Source organism: Lampris incognitus, chromosome 2, assembly GCF_029633865.1.
Source record: "Lampris incognitus isolate fLamInc1 chromosome 2, fLamInc1.hap2, whole genome shotgun sequence".
Taxonomy (NCBI): domain Eukaryota; kingdom Metazoa; phylum Chordata; class Actinopteri; order Lampriformes; family Lampridae; genus Lampris; species Lampris incognitus.
In genome coordinates, this window is record NC_079212.1 from 128279846 (window position 1) to 128288704 (window position 8859).

At 46.7% G+C, this 8859-nt stretch overlaps 1 long non-coding RNA gene across 1 annotated transcript; it reads left to right on the forward strand.

Moving 5' to 3' along the window:
• The first annotated feature begins 7489 nt into the window (after positions 1-7489).
• On the forward strand, positions 7490-8583 carry LOC130107042 (uncharacterized). Its single transcript, XR_008809794.1, has 3 exons — positions 7490-7532; positions 8012-8105; positions 8552-8583. It is a non-coding gene; the product is annotated as an uncharacterized LOC130107042 (long non-coding RNA).
• The last annotated feature ends 276 nt before the right edge of the window (positions 8584-8859 follow it).

Here is an 8859-nt window from a genome sequence, read left to right on the forward strand (position 1 = left end):
TACAGTGTACTGTAATACTGTACACTTCCACTCTCTGGGAGGATGGAGAGATGGGAGTATAGAGAGAAAAGAAGATAGAATATATTCGATGATTCTGTGAAAATTTTCAGGAAATAACTGTAAAGACAAGAATGTTTCTTACTTCTGCATTTGATATACTTCTTTTCTGTGGGGGGAAAAAAGAATAAATTGTACTGCCAATATGAAACTTGACATTTGATCAGAACCTTGACCTTTAAAGTCTGAAAATAATCTGTCAGTGTGAACATAAATGATAACATAAGTGGCTCAGTACCCTATAGTGGCAAGTTATTTCGTTTGTACATAACCAATAGTTTCACTTCAGTACCTTCACTGGTCTGGTATTCATAGGACCCTTGGTGTCCTGAAACACAACAGAGTAATACTGGTTATTAAAGTTGCAATCCTTCAGATTGTTCTTCATAACTTTTTGATATGTAGGATACATATGACCACTCAAAATTGCTGAGATTCATTTTAAATGAAAGTGGCTGTGCTGTTGTTACTAGGCACATTTCCCATCGAATAAAAAAGGTGAACCTGGGTTTTAGCTATTGATGTTGCAGTATCTGCTGGCAGCCCCAATATACAGTGCTATGAAGAAAAAATATTTGCCCTCCCTACCATGTCCTCTATTTTTGCTGCCACAGCATCTCGATTGGGTTCAAGTCAGGACTTTGACTAGCCCACTCCAAAACCTTAATTTTGTTTCTTTTGAGCCATTCTGAGGTGGACTTATGCTTGTGAAATGTATCATTGTCCTGCTGCATAATCTAGATCACTGACTGATAACCAGACATTCTCCTTTCAGAATGTTTTGGTAGAGAGCAGAATTCATGGTTCCTTGAATGATGGCAAGTCTTCCAGGCCCTGAGGCACAAAGCATCCCCACACCATCATACTACCACCACCGTGTTTGACCGTTGGTACGATGTTCTTTTTGTGAAATGCTGTGTGCTTTTACACCAGACATAACAGGACCAGTGTCTTTCAAAAAGTTCCACTTTTGCCTTGTCTGCCCTCGGAAAATTATTCCAAAAGGCTTGGGGGTCATCAACGTGCTTTTTTTGCAAATGTGAGATGAGCTCTAATGTTTCACTTAGTTAGTGGTGGTCTGTGCGTTGCAGCTCTCTCATGAATCCCATTTTTGCCCAGTATCTTTCTTATTTGTCTTAGCTGAGGCTAGAGAGGCCTGCAGTTCTTTAGATGTTGTCCAGGGTTTTTTGGGACTTCCTGTATGAGTGATTGCTGCAGCCTTTGAGGAATTTTGGTAGGCCAACCACTGCTGGGTGAGTCACCACAGTTCCATGTTTTTCTCTATTTGGAGACAATGGCTCTCACTGTGGTTGACTGGAGTCCCAGAGCCTTAGAAATGGCTTTGTTACCCTTTCCAGACTGAAGAATCTTGACAACTTTTTTTCTCATCTCTTCTGGAATTTCTTTTGATGGCGGCATAGTGTGCTGCTTGTAGCCCACTTCACATTGACATGTTTAGATTCAACAGGGCTGGCAGTAATCAAGCCTGAGTGTGTCTGCTCTAATTGAATTCAATTATCAATTAAATTATTTGATGAATTAATGTATTTACTCATTTATCCATCCATTATCCAAACAGCTTATCCTGCTCTCAGGGTCGCGGGGATGCTGGAGCCAGTCCCAGCAGTGAGCCAGTCCCAGCAGTTTACTCATTTATCTATTTCTGAATTTATTTGAACAATTTTAAAATGTATTCATTACTTTATTTAGTCCCCAATAAGTCAGATTTGGTCCTCCATACCCCCATTCTCCCATTCCCAGCCAGCATCGCACCAGCTGCTATCCCACGATGCCACTAGCCACAGTAATTTGTACTCCTTGGGAAATGAATGGAGGCAAAACGGTTGCTCAGTGAATCACTTGCAAGTGTGGCTTTGCTGTTAGTGCAGTTGCCATGAGAAGTATACATCCATCCATCCATCCATTATCCAAGCTGCTTATCCTGCTCTCTGGGCTTCAGGGATGCTGGAGCCTATCTCAGCAGTCATTGGGTGACAGGCGGGGAGACACCCTGGAAAGGCCGCCAGGCCATCACAGGGCTGAAAGACACACACAGACACATTCACACCTAGGGACAATTTAGTATGGCCAATTAGCCTGACCTACATGTCTTTGGACTGTGGGAAGAAACTAGAGCACCTGGAGGAAACCCACGCAGACATGGGGAGAACATGCAAACTCCACACAGAGGACGACCCAGGACGACCCCCAAGATTGGACTACCCTGGGGCCTGAACCCAGGACCTTCTTGCTGTGAGGCGACCATGCTAACCACTGTGCCACTGTGCACATATTGCCTTAGATCATTGCTGATCGTTAAGGTGACAGTTTGGATTTACTAACATTAGATGGTGTGAGTTACCATGTTCAGAAAACGATTTCAGTAGACTATTTAAGTGAAATAAGATATCATTTACATGAATGTCCACTATGTTTGTTCAGCTGAAACCAGGCGCGGAAACCATAGACAGACGAGTGGCACGTTCGTCCAATCAGATTGTTGTACGTTGTATGTACCCTCCTGCCACCAGCACAGATGACCTTGGAGGCAAGGTTTTTCAAAGAAATCCAGATGGACAAACCTGCTCTGTCTGTTGAAGATGGCATCATCCTGGAGATAATGGAGAGAGAAGTCTACATTGATGAAGTAAATCACTGGGTAGCACCCTTGCCATTCCGCTCACCACATAGCTCTCTTCTGAACAACAGAGACCAAGCTTTGAAACGTCTCGCAACTCTGCAGCGTACACTCCAGAAAAAAAAAAACAGAACAGTGGCATCATGTTAGCACAGATCATGGGACCAGCACGGATCATGGGACCAGGTTCATTTCAGCAGCTCACCTACGACACACCAGCTGGCTCTCCGTTCCAGAGATCTTGATACAGGCTGATTCGGAGGAATACAAAGAGACTGAATCTTTTGAGCTCATGAAGCCATCATGGGATGAAGAGATCCATCCACAAGTGTCTACCGTTGTCACAAAGGCTACAGAACAGTTGTTTGGGTCACATAGATTTGAACGCTTCTCAAGCTGGAAGTCCCTCGTGAGAGGTATGGCAACACTTACACAGAAAACTGCACAGGCTGGCACTGCTGCAACGATCTGCACACTACAGAGCTCTCACAATCAAAGAGGCTTCATTCGGTGTGCACAGCATGAAGTTTATAAAGAAGCGCTCAAGAGTCTCACAAAAGAGGAAGAGCTCTCCCATTAAAGCCATCTTAAGAAACTTGATCCCTTCATTGATGAGGAAGGGTTGATAAGAGTTGGAGGTTGCTTGCAGTCAGCTGATCTGTCAGAACTGGAAAAGCACCCCCTGATTTGTTAATTGTTTGTCCTTTTTTGTTTTGTTCTCTGTTTTTATGTTTTAAGTGGTGTCGTTTTTAGGGAATTTTTTGGGTGTGTATTTTTTTATCTTCTCTGTTGCGCTGTTGTGGGCTGGGAGAAATGGCATTTCGGTTTTTTTTATGTGTGCAGGTACATAATGAAAATGATAATAAACTAAATCTTGAAATCTTGAATCTTGATAATCCCAGTCACCATGTAGCCGCTCTACTAGTCAGACAATACCATAACCAAGTAGCTCACCAATGCTGTCAGTTCACTGAAGGTGCATTGCACACAGCAGGACTTTGTGTCATTGGAGGCAAGATGCTCGTTTCCAGTGTAATCTATAAATGTGTCACTTGCAGGAAATTGAGAGGACGGCTAGAGGAACACAAAATGGCCAATTTACCCGCAGACAGAGTCACTGTGGATCCACCATTCACTCGTGTGGTCTAGATGTTTTGGGGCCATGGGGTATCACATCCCTCCTCACTAGAGGGAAGAGTGCTGGTGGCGGGCTGTGATATTTACTGGCCTGAGCACTTGAGCAGTTCATCTGGAGTTCATCGAGTCAATGTCGACTTCCAGCTTTGTAAATGCCTTGCGTCGATTCCTGTCAATTAGAGAACCAGTCAAGCACCTCCGGTCAGACCAAGGCATGAACTTCGTTGGATCCTGCAAAGAACTGAAAATCAGTGTTGATGATCCAGAGATCAAAGGAGACTTGGACCACGGCTGCACTTGGACATTCAATGCACCTCATTCACCTCACATGGGAGGAGTGTGGGAAAGAATGATTGATGTTGTTTGATGCATTCTGGATAGCCGGCTGCTAAAAACTTCAACCACTCGCCTCACACATGAGGTATTGACCACTCTTATGGCCGAAGTCATGGCCATAATTAACACCAGACCTTTAGTTCCTGTTTTGACCGACCCTGAAATGCCTGAGGTTCTGAGGTCTGATTGCCTGAAGTCTGAGTCATGCCTGAGGTCTGATTCAGAAAGCCAGAGCTGCGTCAGCACCACTTGGGAACTTCGAGCTCAAAGACCTAAGTCAGTGGAGACAGGTCCAAAGTCTCATAGACTGTTTCTGGAAGAAATGGAGGCTGGAGTATTTTGTGACGTTGCAGACAAGGAGGAAGTGGAAAGGAAAGAGACCCAACATTCAAGTAGATTATGTCGTCTTACTTAAGGACAGTCAAGTGAGGTGTCATGAGTCGCCTGTCGGACTTACAGCCTTGGATTTATGTCTGTAAGTACAGATGTAAAATATTGTTAGGATGAGTGTTTTCATGGGGAAATTGTTCTGTGGAAGGAAAACGATGTTTAGTTGTCAGATGAATGTAGGCTTCACACGCTGGTCATTTGTTTCCCTTTTCAGCTTATTGCTATGGCGGTCTATGCTAGGCTAATGGCTGTACAGTTTGTGTGCTAGCCTGAGTTATTTACCATGTTTATTGAGTTCACGCTCACCCACGGAGTACCGCTGTTCGGTCAGGTTGAGGGCAAAGGGAGGCGAAGGCGATGGGCTTCTCCACAACGTTCTGGGTTTGAGACAGCACAGCCCCTATCGCTGTGGCTGACGCGTCACAGGTCACAAAGGTGGAGCTGGAGATGTCGAAGTGAGCCAACACTGGTGATGAAGTCAGTTGAGTCTTGAGATCACGCACAGCGTCACTGCATGCCTTTGACCACACCCATGGCTCGTCCTTACGCAGCAGCTGGCGCAGGGGGGCTGTGGTCGCAGAATACTGGGGAAGAAACCTCAGGTAGTAACTTGTCATACCCAGGAAGGAGGCGACCTGGGCGGCTGAGCTGGGCTCAGGGATGGCCTGAATGGCGTCCACATTGGATTGTAGTGGAGTTACACCGCTCGCTGACAGCCGGAACCCCACGAACTCGATGGCTGGCACAGAGAGGACACATTTCTCAGCATTGAGAGTTAGCTTGTGCTTAGACAGGGCTGCGAAGACCATGTTGAGGCGCTTGTCGTGGATTTCACTGGTGGGCCCGTGTACCACTATATCGTCCAGATAAATGGCCACGCCCAGGATGCCAGCCAGCACAGAGACCATGATTTTCTGGAAGCAGCTAGGGGCGGAGCTGAGACCAAAAGGCATCCTGGTGTAGCGAAACACTCCTGCATGTGTCACAAAGGCTGTGAGGTTTCGGCTGCTGGGGTGGAGGGGCACCTGTAAGTACCCCTGTCTGAGGTCGAGCTTGGAGAACACCTCAGAGCCATAGAACTGAGCAGTGAGTTCTTCTGAGGTGGGCAGTGGATACTTATCAGGGACCACTGCCTTATTTACTGCACGTAGATCGACGCAGACACACAGGCCCCCCGACTTCTTCTTAGCCACCACGAGGTTTGAGACCCAAGGTGACGCGTCCACCGGTTCAATGATGCCAGCTTCCAGCAGTTGTTGCAGCTCGGCAGAGACCCCATCACGGAGAGCCAATGGGATGCGGCACAGTGGTTGGATGACAGATTTCACAGCAGGGTTGAGGAGGTTGATGGGCGAAGGCCGAGAGGCAGCCCAGCCCCATAAACAGCGATGGCCACTTCTGCTGCCAAGGCGTGGCAACAGTCAGGATTGCTGCCCCCCTTGTGTCTAAGAGGGAGAACCCCAGAGCGGAGAACAGGTCCAGGCCTATCAGGTTGGCCCCACGGTGTGCCACATGAAAAACTGCATTGGGCACCAGCTTGGTTCCATAGCGGACAGTCACTTGGAGAGAGCCAACCAGATCGATTTTGGAGTCACCATACCCACAGAGGACAGCTGAGGGTGCGGACAGTGGCAGTGAACCGAAAAATTGACTGTAGGTATCAACATTGAGGAGAGACACACCTGCACCGGTGTCCAACAGCAGGGCGATGCACACATCATTAATGTTGACTGTGCATGATTTGAATGACACTGGCCCAGAGCTCACCTTGTGAATGATGGCGGTTGAAGACTGGGGTGTGTGGCCCCCTGACCCAGCCAGGGAAGACCGACAGACGTTGGCAAAGTGATTTTGCTTACCGCAGCTACGGCATGTCTGGCAACGGGCAGGGCAGTTCTGAGCCCTTGAAACATGAGACCGAGATCCACAGTTACCACAGGACTGTTGAGGGCGGGGCCGAGAACGCTGTCGTTGCAGTTGCAAGACGTCCTCAGTGGAGTCGGCGCCCGCCTCGCTCTGGCTGGGTTGCGTCCCGAGGGGCAGCCGTGAGTAGAGGGAGGAGTCGTTGGCAGCTTGACTGGAGGTGGCCACTTGCTGTGTATTCAGCATAGCAGCACACTCAGCTGCTCTCTCAACCTGTAATGCGATGGTAATTGCTCTGGACAGCAGCAGATCGTCTTTTTCCAGCAGGAGAGTCTCACGCACCTTTGCGTTGTTGGTGTGTTCGATAAGCTGGTCGCGAACCATCTCGTCCTGAAGCGTGCAAAGCTTGCATGAGCTAGCTAGCCCTCGCAAATTAGCTACATACTGCTGCACAGACTCACCGGGCAGTTGGTGTCGCTGACGGACTATAAATCGCCGAAGGAGGGCACTTTGTGGAGCAGCGAAATGGGTGCTCATAAGTCCCACAGCTTCGCCAAAGTTTGTGACGTTCCCCAGAGTCCCGAGCACACGATGGCTCTCTGCTCCCAAGCAGTGTAGCAACAGAGCCGTCTTCCTAGCCTGGCTCACGTCGTCGAGCCCTGAGGCGATGATGTAATTTTCAAAACTATGTAGCCAGCGAGTCCATGGCACCGGAGGCTCGCCAGGTAATGCCAGGAAGGGGGCAGGTGGTGGGAGAGAGATATCAGCCATCCTCGTCGCCAATATTGTATTTAGAAATCACGTCAGGACACAGCGCTGTCGCTCGACACAACCTCTACGTCTCATTCTTTATTTAGACTAACACAGCATCACAGGCAGACCCGATCAAACAACCCAGAGCCCGCAGGCATCACCAATCGATCCCAGCACAATAGAACAGCACCAAATCAAATGCAGCACTGCCGATGTGTGCAGACGTAACACCATATCCCAAGATTCTTTGCGCGCCGCTGCTCCGCCCGTTCTCCCCAAAAACAACAACAACAAAAAATAATAATGGACGGCGGACGAATCTCTATTCAAAGCACCGAACAAGATTTCCCTCATAAATGTAAGTATTGGGTTTTTACTCATTTGAACATCTAACGCCAGATATGTTAAAGTTCAGGGGACCTTAAAACCTCAAAATTTCCTTTAAAATACGTGACGTTAGTATTTCTTACATGTAGCCACCTAGCATGCTAGCCAACGGGTTCTGCTAGCCGTTGGCCGTTGGCTCGATGTGAGGAGCTCAGTTTCAGCCTTTGAACTAAAGCCTTGTAAAGCTTCACGTTCAAATGTTAGACTTTAAGAGTTTGACTCATGTCTAAGATAACCATGACATTTTATAGATTATTTATACTTCATATTATGTACATAAATGCACCAAGACGAACACATTTTAGATTAAGTTGCGAGTCCTGCTTTATTTCCAGACTGTAAAACCGTTAAGTCTAGTAAAACGTTTGAATTATTGTTAATTTAGTATATAAGAACCTTTTTGCCCGTTGACATAACACAAAACATGCTTTACATTTCATTTTGTTTAAGGGAGCAAGGAACAAACTGAAAAGTTCATCCGACTCCGTGGAGAAAACGAGCAACTTTTTACTGGAGCCAGAAATTCGGCCAATGTTGGATGGAGGTAAGGCCTCCACAACAGTGCTTTACAAAGAAATAAAACCAGACAAAGCAAAAATAAGAATAAGACCAAATATGAAAATGAAAACGGTATAAATAAATAAAAACAAATTTTAAACATTTGTAAAAGCTTTCACAAAAAAAGTTTTAAGATGAGATTTAAAAGAAGCTAGAGACTTGGTTTGTCTTAGTTCAATAGTTTCTTAGTGTTGTACTGTTGGGATTTTAGTTTATATTGTTCCTAGCAGTATAGCTGCTATGGTTCAATTTTGCCAGTATACCTATTTTAAGTACTGGTATTTATAAATGCTACTTATTTTTTGGAATGTTTATTATGTGATCTAAAAGGAAATGGGTTCTGGCACTGTGTGTGTGTGTGTGTGTGTGTGTGTGTGTGTGTGTGTGTGTGTGTGTGTGTGTGTGTGTGTGTGTGTGTGTGTGTGTGGCCAGCCGTCCCCTCTCCGCTATCTCCCAGAGCCTGCAGCCCCAAAGCCTATGGAGGAACAGAAAGAGTAGCTCCCCTCTAAGCCAGGTACAACTCCCACTTTCTTTATTTGAGGCCCCTACACGATGTTGGCTGTCTCAGACAAGTTTTGAAGTCGCGGACAAAATCATATGTTGTGAGCGATGGTCAGCCGATGGTCTCTGATCATTCAGTGTGAAGGGGGTTGGGGGGGGCGTTGAGGGAAAAAACACGGTCATCAATTCAAGTGCATATTTTTCTGCGAGGCCATATTGAATGCCCTCGGGCCACCTCT